Source organism: Peromyscus maniculatus, chromosome 20, assembly GCF_049852395.1.
Source record: "Peromyscus maniculatus bairdii isolate BWxNUB_F1_BW_parent chromosome 20, HU_Pman_BW_mat_3.1, whole genome shotgun sequence".
NCBI lineage: Eukaryota > Metazoa > Chordata > Mammalia > Rodentia > Cricetidae > Peromyscus > Peromyscus maniculatus.
Genome location: NC_134871.1, coordinates 26,400,924 through 26,421,005, shown reverse-complemented (window position 1 = coordinate 26,421,005; position 20,082 = coordinate 26,400,924). Strand labels below are relative to the sequence as shown.

The following is a 20,082-nucleotide window of genomic DNA, read 5'->3' as shown; positions in this document are numbered from 1 at the left end:
ATCTGAGAAGGATAAACAACAGCAGGAGGTAGAATCCAAATGTATCAATTAAAATGACAGACTCACCAGCTACCTGGACATTTACCCTAGTGGGCTCCCATGGTAGTTTTTTGGGGGGCAGAGGTTAGTCTTCAGCTGTCACACAGGACAGCATTACATCTTCAGCTGCTGCATGGGACAACACAGACCTTTGCCAAGGTCTGAAAGATTTTTCTATAATGAGGAACTTGGGAAAATTAACCCCTTTGACTTAGGCAGAGGTGGGCAGTGGCCACAGTTGTGCAGGGCCCTGGCAGCAGACAAGGCATGGGGCAGTTTTTCCCAGTGGTTAGCATTATCACAATTCAGGCACGTGTCCCATCTGTCTTCTTTAGGGACCTAGGGTCACCTCTAGGATCTGGCATTTTGGTCTATCATAACAATGTTTTTCCATTAAATATTTTAAATGCCATATTCAATAGACTCGGAAAAGTTTTGAGGGCCATCTAATAAGTATATCTGATTTTAAATAAACTTTACTTTTTTGTTTTTGTTTTTTTCGAGACAGGGTTTCTCTTTGTAGCTTTGTGCCTTTCCTGGAACTCACTTGGTAGCCCAGGCTGGCCTCGAACTCACAGAGATCCGCCTGCCTCTGCCTCCCGAGTGCTGGGATTAAAGGAGTGCGCCACCACCGCCCGGCTAAACTTTACTTTTTTTAGTTATTTGCTTAACTAATAACTAAATCACAGGCTTAACTCTGAAAACATACAAAGAAGGCTAAACAGAGCTTATTCCTGTAAATAAAACACAAGCATAGTTCTGAACATATTAAAGAATTTGGTCTTTTTTTGGGGGGAGGGGTCTTGAAACAGGGTTTCTCTGTGTCGCTTTGCGCCTTTCCTGGAACTCACTCTATAGCCCAGGTTGGCCTCGAACTCACAGAGATCCGCCTGCCTCTGCCTCTCGAGTGCTGGGATTAAAGGTGTGCGCCACCACCGTCTGGCCAAGGATTTGGTCATTTATAAGATGACTATCAACCCCCATGTCCTAACTTTTTTTTTAAAACAAATTAGTAGCTTTTATAAGATTATGATTCAAACTTAGTTCTAAACTAATTAGCGTTTTCATTTTAATATTAGCCCTTAGAAACATTGAACTTGACTGGATGTGCTGTAGGCCCAGCAGAAAAATGTACCAGGAAACACAGTAGCCATTGATGTCCCACCTTTACCCAGCGGTAAGAGCCAGTCCTCAGCTTTTGCACAGTTGGCGACAGCACCCAGTACCTGCACATCCAAGTACCTGGGCTTCCATACCATTATATAGACCTGTGAGCCAGCAGCGGGCGTCTGCACTTGAAGACCGACTTTGAGACGCCATCTTTGCCCTGGAGTTCCCTGCTGCACTGGTGTTTTTGAAATCTTCATTTCACTCAATCTGTTTTTTATTTTTTTGCTCTTTATTCATCATCTTTCTATTGTTTTGCTTTGGAGCACATTTTAGCCATTTTAATCTGGATCCCTAGTTTAGGAACCTGCTTCTGTGATGATCTTTTAGGACATCCATTGGCTCTTCAGGTGACAAAAATCACATGCACATTTGTAGATATCCAAGGCTACCTAGAAATCATTTCTTCTTCTCCTTCTTTTCCTTTAAATTCTCTAGGCCCTCCTCATTTCCCCCCAGCTCCCCACAAGGCTCCAGCCAGGGACCCATCCTAGATGCTGCTGTGAAGGTCTGTCAACACTGGCTAGAAAACAAAAGCAGGTTTCTGAAAAGGGGCCGTGCAGCCAGAGGCGCAGCGTCTTCGTCCGTCCGAGGCGGCTCCTCTGGTTCGAGCAGACACCACTGCTCGGAGACCAGGCACAGCTTTGCTCTGCAGTAGCTCAGTTACTGTACAGGTGCAGGATCCCCTTCTCAGCTGCTCGGTCGATCGCTCTCTTGCCTTCAGGGTTCTGGAACTTCAGATCCTCCGTTTACATCCGAGAGCCTCTCTCCTGAAGAACCGTGGCCTTTTCGCTTGGCTCCATGACCATGCCGTTGGTAGAATTATTTAGTTCTCTGGAGACAACACAGAGGAATTCTGCCTGGTCTTCATTTCCATAGTTATAGGAGGAGCTGATGCTGATCAGCTGTTCGAATTTCCAGCCGTCAGACATGGTGGAGACCTTCTGAGTGCGCTCTTCCTCTTGACACTGCAGGACCCTGTACTCGTGCTTCACGGGGCCTCGTGAGTTCTGTTCTCATCGTCTCATATCCTTTCCTTAACCAGCCGCACGAGAGATGCGACACTGTACAACTCTGCTTCCTCCAGCACACCTTCTTCTGCCAGCTCCTTGGTGATGATGCGCTTTCCAGGTCGGAGGTAGTTTAGGAGGGGACCAAAGTAGGTGGGGTCTCTGTCAATGGGACACGCTCCAGTCTCGTCCTCGTCGAGTCCAGCTCCGGGTCCTCCTGGCAACACAGGCGGCAGAGGAAGGACGTGGGCTCGCGGCCCAGGGTCTGTCTGGTGGTCACGAGGTCCGGCCCCGGTTCCAGTGTCGGCCTGAGCTGCCCCGTGGCCCACCACACTCCCGCCACCTCCACCCAGCGGGTCCAGCAGCAGTCCTGCCATCTTGGACGTCCGCTCTAGAAATCATTTCATGTAACATTCTGGCAATGAGCAAAAGTCCTTTTTTGCATAAAAATGACAAAGAAGAAGTAACCCACGGGGTAGAGGGAGACTCCTGCTCGGCACAGTGGCAGACTTCAGTTGGTCTGTGTACTTTACTGAGAAGAAAATAGCTTACGTTTTTGTGCTTATAGTTGTGGCCCTAACTTTTTAGCTTTTTTTTTTCCTCTCATATTTTTTGTCACAAAATCAAGTGACTCACCTGTCATAGGACAGACAAAAAATGTTTAAATAAATGTGCTTGGGTCTAGAGAAGGAGGAGCCATAACCCAACTCAGAATCAGCTTTTCAATAAAGCAGAACAGCATAAACAATATTTCAATATTATCCATATCTAAAAGACATCTGAATCCCTGCTAAGTTGAATTCAGTGGCCAGGGGGAAGGGACCAGAGCAACCTGAGAACAGAGAAAGCAGCCATGGTAAGCAGCCAAAGCAGTCCCAGAGCTAGTCAGTTTGTCCAGGTGGTTGTCTGCCTGTCTGCCTGTTTTCTGTGCACACTTCATCCCAGCTAGCACCTACTATCTGCCCCAGATCTGTCCTGGACCAGGGCAAACAACGAAGCTCAAACGTTTTCTTGCTGGAGTGGCAGCAGGGATGGCAGCAGCAGACTTAAGGAGACAGACAAACAACAAAGCCATAAACACAGAACACAACAGTTCAAGGTCAGAGTCAGCCAAAATGAAATCAGTCACCACAGAACACAGATCAAAACCAAAACACGCGGTGGCCCCTTCATTCAGCTAGGCTTGACCACTTTTCCTCTGGGTTCCCAGCATCCAAGAAACAAGTTGGCAAATCGACTTTTCTCTAGTGCCCAGGGCAGGAGACAGACAAAGCTACACCAGATGTCACAGAAGGAAACACCCTCTAAGACTTACTGATGAAGGCGTCCCCAGACTGTTGCTTCCTGGTTTCTTTTTAGTGTGGCAGTTCACTCCAACAATCTGTCAAATTGAAAGCATGCTTTGGAACTTTGGAACATAACATCTTCAAGGTGCACACCTTCTGAGGCAGCATTCTGGTCCTGGAGTCCTGGAGGGAAGGCCCAGCTTCAGAATTTGGGTTGGGGTCTTGATCTTGCTGGGGCCTCCAATTGTTAATCCAAACGAGAGTAAATTATGCAAACTTTATTTTCTGTCAGACAGGGCTATCTCCTTACAGCAGAGTTTGAGAAAACAGCATTGAATATACGAGACAGTGGGGTTTATATAGTCCCCCAAAACTGCAAGACTGGGTGGGGGGATTTCCAGAGGAATTCTGGTTATGTAGGAACTTGGTTGAACAATCTCAAAATTATTTGGCAGAACATTTTATCCTCAAGGTGGAGGTTAGGGTTTGGGTGTGGAACATGTCAAATTCCAGAAAATGGGTCAAGACCTGGTCAACTCCAAGTTTTACAGAAAACAGGAATGAACATATTTTGACCTTGTAACAAGAAGATTTTTACTCATAAGATGGAGTCAGGCTGGTCCATCAAGGACTCCAGTCTTGTCTCCTTGTCCACTACACTCAGAGATCTTCATGGCTTTAAAGACAATGCACTCATGGGATGCTTCTGCTTTGGGCCATAGTCGAATGGGACATAGGATTACTTCTGAGAGATAACTATTCTGTGCCCCTTTCAGTAAGGAGAATGAAGGAAAGACAAGGGTGAATCAAAGTTCAGTTGGATCCATGTGACTTGGAGGCATGAGACAGAATATGTTCATTCTCTCTTACTGTAGAGTAGCTAGAGCTGGTTGGTGTTTTTGGCAACTGTCTTCGTTAGGGTTTCTATTTCTGTGAAGAGACACCATGACCATGGCAACTGTTATAAAGGGAAACATTTAATTGGGGGCAGCTTACAGTTCAGAGGTTTAGTCCACTATTGTCATGGTGGGAAGCATGGTGGTACACAGGCAGACATGTGCTGGAGAGGGAGCTGAGAGTTCCACATCTGGATTGGCAGGCAGCAGAATAGACTGCCTCACTGGGTATGGCTTGAGTATCTGAGACCTCAAAGCCCATCCACAGTGACACACTTCCTCCCACAAAGCTGCACTGCTCCATCAAGGCCACACCTCCAAATAGTGCCACTCCCTATGGGCCTGCATATGGAGGGGGGCATTTATTCAAGCCACCACAGCAGCCTCAGCAGGTCAATGAGAGTTTACCGAGTGGCAGTTGTGTTCCAGAGACAAACTTCTTATGGATACACACATCAGCCAGTTTCCACCCAGAAGATGATCGAGTGAAGCTCAGCACCATCACGCAAATATACACAATCTGTCACTAATGGAGAACTGTTCCGAGGAAACAAATGACCATTTAGAGATAGCACTGGTGGTATCATGGCAAGCCACAGCTGCTTTCCATTTAAACATTGTTTTGGCAGTGTTTAGAGTTAGTTTTTGTTCTGAACAAGTGAATGAGAGTCAAATAAAATGATCAGATGAGTAAGTGAATGGCGATTGATAAGAAGTTCCTGGGATTAAGTAGTTTTCATGGAGAGTTAATGAAATAGTCTAGAATGAGTTTGTTGGGGTTGGTGATAGGGGCTGTGGTGGTTTGAATGAGAACGGCCTCCATAGTCTCAGATTTGAATGCTGAGTCACCAGGGAGCGGCACTATTTGAAAGGATTAGAAGGTGTGGCCTTGTTGGAGGAAGTGTGTCACTGGGGGGTGGGCTTTGGGATTTCAAAGCCCATGCCAAGCTTAGAGTTTCTCTCTTCCTGCCGTCTGCAAACTTGAATATAGAAATTTAAGCTACTTCTCCCTTCCTGCTACCTGTGTTTCCAGATGTAGAGCTCAGCTACTCCTCCAGCAACATGTCGGCCTGCACGCCGCATGCTCCTGTCATGATCATGGACTGACCTCTGAAACTGTAAGCCACCCCCACTAAATGCTTCTTTTATAAGTGTCTCTTCACAGAAGTAGAACACTGGCTAAGGCAGGGACTGAAGTGGGATTCAGGGAAAGTGGGTGTCTAGGGATCTTGGATTCAGGAGGTTTTGGGGAGTGTAGAGTGAGGAATATGTGTTAGGAAGTCATCCAAAAAGCTGCATGGTGGACTGAGGCTCAAGACAGGGAACAGAGCAGTAGAAGACATCGGTCACTAGCTGGCAGCTACCTTGTCCTTTCAGGTCTTTGAAATCAGATCACAGATGTTCACCAGAGCTGACTGATTGGAGTTCTAATTGAGGAACATCTCCAAGACCATTAGCTTGGCTCTGCTATATCTATCTTACTGAACTTCTCTGCCCTTAAATCCTTCAAAAACTTTTCCACAGGATGAGAGTCAAGAGTATGTGTTTGTTGTAGGAAAATGTTAGATTAAGCATTACCATCATTTTCTGGGAGGAATGGTTCTTGTGCAACTAATCAGGAACAGAACGGGAACATGTTAGTCAAGCAGGACTTTGTAGTTTCATTTGGCAAGGGGGAGAGCAAATAAAAGTCACCCTTACTGTAAAGCATGCACATACACTTTGTGTTCTGTCTGACTAATATCTGTTGTGTTTTATTTTATAAAGACAAATAAATATTTACAAAATCTTCCCTAACTCTAAAATAGTCTTCAGTTTCTTCCACTAGATTTGTTTAGTAGTTCAGAGCACTTGCTGCCCTCTGGACAACTGGAGTTTGATTCCCAGAACCTATGTCAGGTGACTTACAACCACTTGTAACTCCAGCTCCAGGGGATCTGCCACCCACTTCTGGTTTCTGCAGACACACACACACACACACACACACACACACACACACACACACACACACACACACACCATACTATTTTGTGACGAAATTTTTCCTGGGGAGATACAGCAAACAGTCTACTCACCCCAGACAGAGAGCCCACTGCAGATCAAAGTACAGGTACCACCAAAGTGGTGAGCCAATGAGTTTTATTGGGGTTACTTGCAGGAGTATAGGTGAGGGGTCACTTAGGGGAGTGTGGGTGAGGGGTCACTTGCAGGAGCAGAAATGACTCAAAGACAGTTGTATCACCAAGGTCCACCCCTGCATGGGTGACAGCTCACAAAAGCTGGGAGCTGCAGTCCCCCGCACACCTGCTGTGGACTGGAGAGCGCCCTTTTCAAGTGACTCAGTCCGTCTAAACCTCTTCCAGGCTGCTCAGCTGGTTTCTGCTTCTTCCAGGCAACTGGTCAGCTCTCAGGAGTCTTCCTTGTAGTTTAGCTCTCTCAGGACTGAGAGGTACTCTCAGCTTTTATTGTTCACTCTGGGAGGGAGGGGCCTAGTGAATCTGGTCAGTTTCAGGGACTTCCTGAAGCTATTTTGAGTTGTTTACCTTCCCGCTTAAAGAGCTTCCCTTCAGGATGGAATGTTCTAATATTAGAGGAAACTATTACACAACACACATACTGAGACATATGCATACACATAAATTTAAAAAAATAAATGTTAAAAAATAGTAACAAAAGAAGATAAACATTTTAACATCACAGGAATTCACTTATACATCAAAGTGGATGCTGAAAATACATAGCTTTTTATCTTAACATCAAATTGATTAATACTACACAAAGAGAAGTTTGTGTGGTGTGTAATATCTGGTCTTCTCTGTGTTTCTTATAGACAAACATTTAAAAGGGCCCACAACAGACTAAGGAATACCTACTGGATTTGAGTAAGAAAGAATTTTAATCTATGCTAGTTTTTCTGTATTACAACCCCTTATATTCTAGAAAGACAGGCTTTAATTATAGGCACACTCTTTTTTTAAGGTGTCTGTGTGTGTATATACATGTTCTTAAGTACAGGTATGTAGAGGGTGTGTGTGTGTGTGTGTGTGTGTGTGTGTGTGTGTGTGTGTATGTGTGTGTACACATATGGAGGCTGGAGGATAGCCTCCAGTATCATCCTCAGAAACACTATTCACCTTCTTTTAGACAGGGTCTCCCATTGGACTGGAGCTCACCAATTAGAAGAGGCCAGTGATCCCTAGGGATCCTGGTCTCAGCCTCCCCAGTACAGGGAGTGCGCGCACACCACCAAGCCTGGGTCTTTATGTGTGTTTGGGGAATCAAGAGAGGAAAGTATTTTACCAGCTGGGCCACTCCCATTCAATCTTCTTTTTTTGTTTTTGTTTTGTTTTTCGAGACAGGGTTTCTCTGTGTAGCTTTGCGCCTTTCCTGGAACTCACTCTGTAGACCAGGCTGGCCTCGAACTCACAGAGGTCTGCCTGCCTTTGCCTCCCAAGTGCTGGGATTAAAGGAGTGAGCCACTACCGGCCCGGCTAGGAATAATCTCTTTATTGATATGTTTTATAATTCACATATTGTAAATTTCACCCTTTAGCATATTCTCAAATTCTCCAACACTCATCATTATTTTATTTTAAAATAATTTCCTTTTCTCCCAAAGTCTGTTTCAAAGTCTGTTCTGATTTACATTCTTAACAGAAGTGAAGCCAGGTTCTTGTCACCACGTTGTGGTCAATACTTGCTGCTATCTGCCTTTCCCATTTCAGCCATCCTGGTGGGTGTGAACTGGTGGTGGGTGTGAACTGGTGGTGGGTGTGAACTGGTGGTGGGTGTGAACTGGTGGTGGGTGTGAACTGGTGGGTGTGAAGTGTTGTCACCCCAGGGATTTGAGTTTCTTTAATAATTAAGGATGCTGCATATTTTTTGTGTTTGTTATCATTTCTATATCTAGTCTTGGGAAATGTCTACTAAATCTTTTGCCCATTTTTCAGACAACTCTCAATTCTTTCAACCCACTGAATCCCCACTATATATATTTTAAAGTGGTTTTATTTTGTTTCTTGTTTTGACTGGCCTTGATCCCTATGTAGACAAGGCTGGCCTTGAACTCAGAGACCTACCTACCTCTATCCTGAGTGCTGTATATATAAACAAATGCATTTTGATCATAGTCACCCCCACTACACACTCATTATAATTCTTTATATATTCAGTTACAGTTTTTCATCACAACTGTACAGACTGAAAATATAATTTTTCAAGATATTGACACAGATAAATTTAAACTGTTCTGTGAATTATTTTTTTCCTGTTGCAATATTATAAATAAAAATACAAATCCAGGGAACTGGAGAGATGGCTTAGCAGTTGGGAGCATTTTTTTGCTCTTAGAAAGGACCAGAGTTCAGTTCCCAACAACCATGTCTAGTAACTCTCAATTGCCTGCAACCCCCACTCCAGAGAGTCCAACACCCTCTTCTGGCACAGTTGGATATGGTATTTCATGCCTGTAACTCCAGTACTGGAGAGGCAGAGGCTGGAGGACCCTCACTGGTTTGAGGCCAGCTAGGTCTAGATAGTGAACTCCAGGACAGCCTGAGCTACGAAGTAAGACCCTGTCTCAAAATAGACAGACAGATGTGCAGCAGATGTTATAGAACATACATTGTCATGTGCTCCCATAAGGTTTTTTGTAAGATCTATTTCTAAAAGATCAGTACAATCTCATCACTGAAAGACACATTGTAAATGCTGCAGCTGTGAGGGAAAGGTATGCTGGCCGTGGGAAGAAATACCACAAAGTCAGCTCGCACAACAAACCTCATGTGAGATTTTTTGGAGAGACACAAAGTGGCTGCCTCTGCTTGGGGAGAAGCAGCAGGGACTGAGCAGGAGGCAGACTTTATATATAGCGTTTCTTGGGGGCAGAGTTTTCCAGGATGGAGGTTTCAAGCTCAGGGATTGGTGGGATTTGATGAGTTTTCAAACCCAGAAGTAAGCTCAGACCCTTTGCCCTACACACACACCCCCAAATGTTTTCATAGACAGGTCAACCTGCCCTCCAGATCATTGGAGTATCCTGTGTTCTCACTGACACATATGAGTGTGTAGGTTGTGTTCCTCGGTGCCCTCACTGGCCTTTAGCTCTCTTCATGGTTAGAGGCCATAGCACCACTATGACTCAGGAGCAGGTAATGACCCAGCCCTTCTCTAGCATTTCTGAACCTGGTCAGAGCAAATGTGTCTTCTGCTTGTTTTCAGCCTTAGTTTGAGATGTTCATTTGCAAGGAATGGGATTCTGACGAACGCATTTGCTAAAGGAATGATACCGGTCAACGGAATCCCAACTCCACTGTGTTGCTTCCTTGTGTGTTAAAATGCTGCTGAATTCCTGACAAGTCACATTAGACATGCCTTGCTGAGACTGTCCTGCACACTGTAGGGTTTTAGCAGCATCTCTGGACTCTAGCCACCATCCACCAGTAACACCTTCACTACCACACGCCCTTACAACAACCAAAACTGTCTCCTAGAGTACTCACCCCCAGCCGAGAACCACTAACCCAAATCAACTGGTATTTTCCCAAGATTTGTGGAATGAGGTCGGGTGTGTGTGAAGCATGCTGCCACTCACACCAGTCACTTACCTGTCTGTCTCTATCTTGATGAACGTTTATATCTTGGTGAAAACTTACATGTGTGCAGCAGCTGAGGGAGAAAGGAGAAACCGGCACCAGTTCTCGGGCCTGGGAAGCATGGGGGAGGGACGCAGAGGGGAAGTTAGAACACGTCTTTTCATTCCATGCTTTTCTTTACTTTGAACTTCCATTATTTGTATATGTTCATTATGCACATGTGCTGCTTTTGAAAAGCCTAGAAAGCAGTTTAACATTGTTTAACCCAACAGCTCCGAACCCACACGGTTTTGAAGAACATCCAGAAAGTACCGTAGGGAACAAACACTCCCTCTGTTTCTCTCTCTGAGTCCCTTTTGATGACTCAGTGACTTTGTTGGTGGAGTCTAGGAAAGTTCTAGAGGTTCTCAGGCTAGCCCACCTCACCACCTTCAGCAGAACCAGTCAGTGAGCTCATGCAGATCAAAAGTCCAAAACGTTATTAATCTTGCCTCTTCTCCCCCCAATTCTGCTGATGAGAATAAAGTTACTCTTTCCAAAGCCTTTTAGCTGACCTAAACTTTTCCCTTCCCGTCCCTATACAGCTGGTTTCCAGTGATTTTCGTGCTGATGTTCCAGTACTTGCTGGCATCCCTCTCTCCTCCTTTCAGTGTGAGGCAGACATGGGTTTTCTTATTATAATGCTCATTTGCTGGCTCCGTTAGGACTGTGCTCATATAAATGCAGCAGGGCCTAGAATTGTTAAAGGCACAGTTTGCAAACTGCTCAGTGCCACCTTGTGAAGACGATCCCAGGCCTGATGTGGCACATGCCTTGAATCTCAGGAGGCTGAGGAAGGTAGGTGGATCTCTGTGAGTTCAAGCCTAGCCTGGTCTACATAGTGAATCCAGGCCAGCCAGTGCTACACAGTGAGACCCTGTCTCACAAAAACAAAATGACAGGAAAAGATGATAGGAACATCTCCACGTATAGCTGAGAAAGTGGAGCCCCTGCTGAGTTCCCGAGGGGTGGGTCTATGATCCCAGCCTGTTTTTCGTTTTGTTTTTTTTCTCCCAAGTGCTGATTTCTTACCCTGTTCTGTTGTCTCAGCTCTTCCGTTTCTTCAGCAGCCATTTTTCTGCTACATTAAACATCCCAAATGAGATCTGCCTGTGCTAGGAGCCATCAGTGGTTGATAAGAAGGGCGATGGCCGTGCCTCTTAACCAAGCTTTGTCATGCAGAGTCTCATCCCTCCCCCTCTGCTACATTTCAGAATAGATTTGCAAGGGAACTCTGCCTGACTGCAGCCTGTTATTGTAATCTTAGCTGAAGAGATATAACTGCCTGAAATGATTAAATTAAAATGCAATTCAGTCTTGAGAAAGTTCCATGTCTAAAGGAATAAAACACACAGTTTCTCATATACGGCTTCTTAATACTCCAGCTGTCCGGGAGCCTTTGGGATGTCTTTGTTCCTCGGAATAAGGAGGACTTATTCATCTCTGCATTAACTCATTTCAGCTGCATATTCACTGCCCACCCCAAAATTTGTGTAAGTTTTCAAAAGCCTGAGATACAAATGCCTTTTGTTGGGGAACGGAAGACGTCAAGTGAGCCTCGTGCTAAGTTTCCTCATCCAGTCACTAACAAGAGCCACAGCCACTGGGTATTTCTTTAAAGCCTTGGGCAGCAAACGAGACTTCCAAGCAATTAGTCCAGCAGCATTTCTTGAGATCCTTGAAGTAACCAGCGAAGACCCGGCAATGGCTGATTCAATTGTTTTTTTATTGTGCTTGTTTTAACTTTGTTGTATCAGGTCATTCCCATAGCAGTTTTCAGCTATCCTGGTCATGTCCATCCCCCGCCTGCCCACCCCCACCTCCCACGCCTTAAAGATCGCATAAACCACTGGTTTCCTAAGAATCTGAGTGGAGGGAAGGAGCTTGGCAAGATGGCTCAGCAGGCTAAAGGTGCCTGTTGCCAACCCGAGTCCAGTCCTCAAATAACGGGATGGAAGGGTGTTCTTGGATTTCAACAGGCATGCACTGCTGCCCTAAATAAATGAGTTGTTTGTTTGTTTGTTTGAAGTAACTTGGGAGGGAAGCTAATCCCCAGCTGTAAGACAAATCTTAAAAGGTCTTATTAATTGAAAACCCAGAGCCAGATATTGGGGTAAATTCCAAAAGATGGGAGAGGCAGAAGGAGCCACAGCCAACCTCACCTTACCAACTCTTCAGGTGATCGATCCTGTTTCCTCAAACTGAAAGCCTCTGAGTCCTCACCCAAATGGGTCTCAGCTGAACTGCTGCTAAAATCTTCTAGTTCCTGGTCCTCACGCCTTATATACCTTTCTGCTTCCTGCCATCACTTCCTGGGATTAAAGGTGTATGTCCTTTCCAAGCAAGACATAAGATCTCAAGTGCTGGGATTAAAGGTGTGTGCCACCATGCTCTGTTCCTAGTGTGGCCTTAAACTCACAGAAATCCAGATGGATCTCTGCCTCCCAAGTGATAAGATTAAAGGTGTGTGTGCCACCATTTTCTGGCCTCTATGTCTAATCTAGTGGCTGTTCTGTTCTCTGATCCCCAGATAAGTTTTATTTATTAGAGCACATATAAAAATCACCACACCCAGCAGTGTCTTGCAATGAAAGAATGTCATGATCATGTACATTTGGAAGTGAGTTCTGAGGCCACTCTTGGATGGACAGCAAAGGCTTCTGGGAGGTCGGCGGTAGAGAATTATGTTTAATGTGTTCAGTCTAGGGTTTGTGCTTTGTTTTGTTTTGTTCTAGAACCACAGACCAGCACCACTCCCCTCTTCATTTCTTTCTAACTTAAAAGAAATAAATACCTCTTAATTTTTTTTTTTTTTGGAGAGATTCACTTTAGAAAATGCAGACTTAGTACATTGCAAGGTCAAGGGGACAATTGGTTTCCTTAACCCTGGTGACAGGTAGCTCATTGGCCAGCCTACCATTGCAGACTCTCCAGGCACCAGGTTTTTGTTATTTTATCATGTACGTGCTTGTGTGTATATGTGCATGTGTGTATGGGTGGCCAAGGACGGTGGAAGTCATATACCCTGGAGCTGGAAGTCCAGGCAGTTGCAAGCTGCCATGCGGGTGCTGAGGTCTCTGCCTCTCTGTCAGAGCAACAAACCCTTGTAACCACTGAGACATTTCACCAGTCCCCGATGCTAGGTTTGAAGCATCCTTCCTTGTAGAGCCTGGCAGATGTGTAGGCACTCACTAACGCTCCCCGAACAAACGATTCCTGCTGTAAAACAGTTTTTTGAAGCTGCGGGTGTTGGGCTCCTTTAACCCTGTGCTTGGGAGGCAGGCAGGCAGATATCTGTGAGCTCCAGGACAGCCAAGGCTACCTAGAGAGACCCTATCTCAAAATAAATAAGTAAATAATAATTAATTAAAATTTTAAATTATAATGAAAGTATAGAACACAGCATTTCAATGCTCATTTACATAGTGCAATGATTGTTACACTCAAGGAGACTAGTGTATTCACCTCACAGTGAGCACGCTTGTTACCCTCTCCTTGGTATACCAATACCTGACAATAATGATGCAAAGGAGGAAGGGAATCGTCTGTTATCACCCGCTGTATTTCAGAATACCTGCCTACTCAGAGCTCATTACTTTAACCTCAGCTGAAGAGATACTTGCCCAAATTATTGAATTAAAATGCAATTAGTCATTCGATTTGAAGGTATAGCATATCATGGCGGGAGGGGCAGAGTAGCGGTACTGAGAGGAGTTGTCCACAGGAAGCAGAGAGGTGAATGCTAGAGCTAGCTTCCTTTCTTCTTTTTATTCAGAGTGAAACTGCAGCTCATGGGCTGGTGCCTTCTACATCCAGGATCGTCCTTCCATCCCAGGATAACGCCCTCCAGAAGAAGCCCAGAGGTGTTTCCTGGGTGACTCTAAACCCAGTCAAGCAAGAGGACTGTGCAGATTAATCCCCACAGTCATGCTCCTCCTGCCCCTCCTCCACCCCTCCCGACTCTTCCTTTCCGTTCTTTCCCTCCAGATGGGGAGGAGGTGGGAACCAGCGTACTCACTGCCGTCACCATACCTCCCCTCCTCTGGACTTAACTGTTCCAGGCATCTATGGCGTGGACCCGTGTTTCCCCACTTCCTCCTCTGCCTAAAGAAGAGGTTTTGTTGTCGTTTGTTGTTTTGATTTTTGCTGTTGTCTTTGGTGCTGGAACATGCTAGGCAAGTTCTTTACTACTGACCTACATCACAGCCCTGGCTTCAAATTCACAGAGAAGTTATAATGATGGCCAAGAGCTCCGGCTTCTTTTCCGTGAAGCCAGCTCATCCCAGCAGCCTTGCCACAGCCAGGGAAGCAGCGCTGACGTTGCTTTGGAACCACACTGCCACTTTGTCCAGCCTTCTCAGTGTTTACCTAGTGCCCCTCCCGAACCCAGGATCCCATCCAGCATGCCTGCTGTGCTGATTAGTTTGTGTCAACTTGACACAAGCTAGAGTCACCAGCTGGGAAGAGGGATGGACCCACAGCTGAGGAACCGAGTCCGGACTGGCCGCGGCTATGGCTGAGGAACCGAGTCCGGACTGGCCGCGGCTATGGCTGAGGCGCATTTTTAATTGATGGTTGATATGGGAGGAGCCAGTCCACTGTGGGCAGTGCCATCCCTGGGTAGATGGTCCTGGGTGATACAAGAAAGCAGGCATGAAGAGCAAGCCAGTGAGCAGCATCCCTCCACGGCCCTTGCTTCAGTTCCCTCTTCCAGGTCCCCGCCTGACTTCCATCAGTGACGTCCTGTTACCTGAAAGTGTAAGGTGAAATAACCCATTTCCTCCTCAGACAGAGCCAGGACGCAGGGTTACACTCACCCATCACACTTCCTGAGGGTCTGCAGAGTAACTCTGGGAGCTTCTCTGACTTGCTGTGTTTTTGATGACCTCAATAGTTTTAGGAGTACTGTTTAGAATTCCACCCCCATTGCCCTTTCTTATCTACTTTAGTGAACTATTGGGGTGTCCTTTGTAGTTGGTTCATAAACTTATGAACAATTCAGTTTCTTTCGTTTAGGGTCTCAGAACTTCTTTCAGGAGTTCTGTCTCTTCAGCTTACTTTGCTAGGACAGCTAACTTTTTATAAGAAGCGTGTGTGTGTGTGTGTGTGTGTGTGTGTGTGTGTGTGTGTGTGTTGGCACACATGGGTGCATGAGCATGTGGAGTGGAGGACAGAGGACACCCTTAAGTACCATTCCTTAGTTGGTTTGTTTTGAGGCAGGGTCTCTCACTGGCCTGGGCCTACTAGGCTATGCTAGCTGGCCAGCAAATCCTAGGGACTCTGTTTATCCATTCTGCCCCCCAGAACTGGGAGGTTACAAGCAGGCAGCTTTTTTTTTAAATGTACATTCTGAGAATGGAACACTCCCTAGCCCTTAACGAGAGTTTTGAATTCCCCTCTGCTGCGGGATATCTTTTACACTGTGAATATATGTTGCTCCCATTGGCTGATAAATAAAGCTGTTTGGCCAATGGCGAGGCAGAATAAGGTTAGGCGGTACATTCAAACTGAAGACAGAGATTAAGAAGGGTGGAGTCAGGCAGAAGCTGTGAGCCACGGCCAGGAGAAGCAAGATGTGAGAGAACAGGTAATGCCATGAAGCCACGTGGCAAAACATAGAATAATAGAAATGGGTTGAATTAAATTAAAAGAGCTAGTTAATAATGAGCCTGAGCCATTGGCCATACAGTTTGTAATTAATACAAGCTTCTGTGTGTTTACTTGGGACTAAGCTGCTGTGGTACCGGGCAGGACACAGGAAAACATCCAGCTACACCTCTCTGCAGCTGGTCATTTCCTAAGGAGAGCAGTATCACAGTTTTTACTTTCTTTAAGATTCTATGTTATGCCGGGCGGTGGTGGCGCACGCCTTTAATCCCAGCACTCGGGAGGCAGAGCTAGGCGGATCTCTGTGAGTTCGAGGCCAGCCTGGGCTACCAAGTGAGCTCCAGGAAAGGCGCAAAAGCTACGCAGAGAAACCCTGTCTCGAAAAAACCAAAAAAAAAAAAAAAAAAAAAAAAAGATTCTATGTTGCCTGGGCTGACCTTGAATTTGAGAATCTCATGCCTTCACCTCTGGGGTGCTGGGATTACAGGCCTATTGTGGACTATTCCTTTTTTTTTTTTTTTTAAACTGCAATCTGGTTTATTTCTATCTATTACAAATGTATAAAAGATCCTCCATCAACGCTGCTGATAGCAGCAGAACCTTGAGAAATATACCTTTGGTTTGCCTCAGAAAAGGAACACATATTGCACTGTAAAGTTTATAAAATTGGCGCAAAACATTATGGTAATGCTACAATACCAGTTTTAAGAGTTCAGTAACTAATGGGGAGCCGATGGGATACATGCAGAACTGTAAAAGCGATCTCACTTAGCCAGCTGTACACGTAGACTGTAAATCTACATTCAGATCATTTCTGAACTAAGACTATCAGTTCAGTTTATCTGTTGAGGTCAACCAGGAAACCCTAGAATATACCTTGATTTTTGCAAAAAACAAAATAGGGGGAGGGGTTTCTTCAGCATTTCAATCCATGAGTAACAGTATCCTAACAGGCAAAGTGTTCTCTCACTGTCAACATAGAATGAACTGCTGCTGGAGGTCAACTTGGGCTTTAATTTGCATTAGCACTTACATGCATAGTATGTGGACTATTACTTTAACTAGGCAAAGATGTGTTCCACTTGTTTATGCCACATTGGTTTAATGATGTAATGATGTATTGCTTTGCCTGCCTAAGGTACCTGATTGGTCTAATGAAAAGCTAAACAGCCAATAGCTAGGCAGTAGAGGGATAGGCGGGGCTAGCGGGCAGAGAGAATAAGGAGGAGGAGGAATCTAGGCTCAAGAGAAGAAGAGAATGAGAGAGAAAGAGAGGGAGATGCCTAGGGCCAGCCAGCCAGGTAGCTGCCAGACAGACAGAATGCAAGAAAGATAAAAAGCCCTGAGGCAAAACGTAGATGAATAGAAACAGGTTAAATTAGGCTATAAGAACTAGTGGGACAAGCATAAGTTAAGGCCGAACATTCATAACTAATAAGAAGTCTCTAAGAAGTCTCTGCGTCATGATTTGGGAGCTGGTTGGTGGCCCAAGAGAAAGCCTGGGGCCCAGGCGCTGGCCACGCCCTGTGCTGGCCACGCCCTGCGCTCGCCACGCCGCAGCCCTGCATTCTTACTTCTCCACATCAGTTCCTTCATGAAGCGTGTTCTCCAGCAGTGATGTAACACTGCTGCCTTTTTGTCAATTCCAGTCTGCTTGCTGGAGGCAGTGATGCTGAGATTGTCAACTGCAGAGGCCATGGGTGTGCGTCCCAGGCTCCCCAGAATGTCTGTGCTTGGCTAATCCATGAGTTTCCAGCTGATGCTATGCAATCGAGGGGCTTGGCTGGTGTGTGAAGAGAGGAATCTTCTCTGACTTCCTCACAGCAGGTCTCACAGGTGTTTGTTTTGTTGTTGGTTTTTATTTCGGTCAGATGTGAGAGCCTAAGTTATGTTCTAAGTTTTAATTGCTGTGCCTATGAGAGCCATGAAATAAAGATGCCTCTGACCTGCAAGCCCCCTGCCCAGGGACGGTTCCTGAAATGCTGGAGGCTTTGGTTTACAGGAGAAAACAGGCCACATGCTTTCACTCCCCTAAACAAGCTTGTTTGGTTCAACTGCACTGGATGTGCTTGATCACATGTGGGCGGGGGTTCACGAGCAGGAAATATGTCAGGATGTATGTTTGCCTCTGATTGGACCTGGCGGGAAACACATAGCCTTATGGGTTTGCCTTTATAAGCCTCTGCCAAATGTGACTCATGTGGCCATTTTCTTGGAACTCTGGAGTGGTCCTGGCCAGAGTCCATCATCTTGGCCAGTATTTAATTAAAGCTTGCTTCAAATTTGGCTCAAAAATTGTGGTAATGGTCTTATTATTGACTGGTGGGGTTAACACAAATCGGATCTATCTTAGACTTTTCTGTTCATATGGATCTTTTTTGTTTTTTTTTTTTAAGAAAGATTTTATTGTTTTGTTTTTATTTTTATGTGTGTGTGTATTATATACATGTGTGTGTTTGGCAAGTATTTCCATGTACCTGTGTGTACATGTGTGTGTCTGGCATGTATTTCCATGTGCCTGTGTGTACATGTGTGTGTCTGGCATGTATTTCCATGTGCCCAAAGAGGTGAAAAGAGGAGTCTAGTCTCTTGGCTCTGATGTTACAAGCGTCAGTGAGTCACCTGACATGGGTGCCAGGAACAGAGTTCAGGTCTCTGGAAAAGCAGCAAGCGCTCCTGACTACTGAGCCGTCTCTGCAGCCCCATTCCATATGTCTTTATTGCAAGCACTGCAGCCATTGTCGTGGGAGAGCAGCTGTCAATGACATGTGAATGAATGATCCTGGGTATGGTTCAGTTATCACAGCAGCTGTTAATGACATGTGAATGAGTGATCCTGGGTATGGTTCAGTTGACAGCAGCTGTTAATGACATGTGAATGAATGATCCTGGATGTGGTTCAGCTACATTTCATTTACAAACTGGGCACAGCAGAGCACGCTTTTAATCCCAGCACTTGGGAGGAGAGGCAAGATGATCTCTGTGAGTTCAAGACCAGCCTGGTCTACAGAGCGAGATCCAGGACAGCCAGGGCTACAATAGTGGCACCCTGTCTCAAAAACAAACAAACAAACAAACAAACAAACAAAACCAAAAAACAAACACAACGCCCTTGAAAACAATGTATTTACAAACACTGATGTTTGATTTCCCTATGATTGTTCTGTATCATGAAATAGCATTCATTTTTTTTTATTTTTGTCTCAAGCATTTTAAAATATTGAAAAAATAATCATAGTAAATCTTGTTTTGCAGGCCACACTAAAACAGAGGGGTGAGTGGGGCCGGCTGGTTCTAGCTCATGCACCTCTAGCTTGAGCCAAAGGCTCAGGATTCCCCCTTACACCACCCAACAGATAGAGCACCCGGTAAACAAACAGCAACCGCCCATGCAGTAGGCCTGGAAGACTTATGGGAGGATTCCTCATCCAGGTAGGCCAGGGGTCCCTCTCCAGCCTGAGGGAACAGGAGCTCTGAGAGACAGAACTGTTACAGCAGGAGGAGAAGGATGCCAGGGCTGTGGACACACCCCCAGCAGACCTCACAGGCATCCTGCTGTTCACATACCTGACTGGACCACAGCATCCATCCCACAAGATGCAGACACTCCATTGGGAATGTCTGACTTACTCTTCTCCCTCCAGGGCTGTGAGAGTGATTGCTCCTCTAGGAGAGATCAGGGGTGTTGGTGACAGTGTCAGAGCCAGGATTTGAACTCTGACCTGGACAATGTTCAGCCACCTTTCTTCTCCACCATGCTGCCTTTTCTAGGAAAGATCGCAGAAAACCACCATCTCCATAACTTCATTCTGCTGGAACCAAAAGCCATACCAAACAGAAAGAGCTTTTAAATTCACCAGAACCCACGAGGATCAGCAAACCCTCTGAGCTATTGATTTTCTTCATCTGCCTATTTTAAGGGAAGGGTTATTTGAGGTTGGCTTATGGCTCAATCGTTTATGGCCTGTGTTACTGTAGGTGAATCATGTAGCTCCAGCTCTTGCTTAAGAGTAGACCTTGTAGACCTGCTCAGTGGTGTCCCCAGCTTTAAGGGAGATCGGATGAACCCCTGCTCTTCCTGTAGGTTCTTGGTGCTGACAGCCTGCGAGCAGTTAGCCTCGGATCTGTTTCTCATCCATTCTGTTAGCTTCTGTGAGGAGCTGCTGCATGATGATAACCATACACTGGGATAAACAGGAAACTGACCGTTTGGTCAAGTTCAGGTGTAAATGCAAATAAGATTTGCAAAGCACCACGAGAACTGGCAAAGTGGGCGCACAAGGGAAGGAGCGGAGTTTTGAAGTGTGTGGAGAGCGGGCAAACTCAGGCTTCAAAAGGGGAAGGGCAGGGTTTGGATGCAGGTAGCTCAGCCGTTCCCACAACTGATCGCTTACCAACACAAATCTTACCACACACAAGAGAAAAAGCAACATCAACAACAAGA

The 20,082-nt window shown here is 45.6% G+C and overlaps 1 pseudogene; it reads right to left on the bottom strand.

Annotated features, from left to right (window-relative positions):
• Positions 1–933: 933 nt before the first annotated feature.
• On the bottom strand, positions 934–2,593 carry LOC102915896 (BTB/POZ domain-containing protein KCTD2 pseudogene; annotated as a pseudogene).
• Between the last annotated feature and the right edge of the window lie 17,489 nt (positions 2,594–20,082).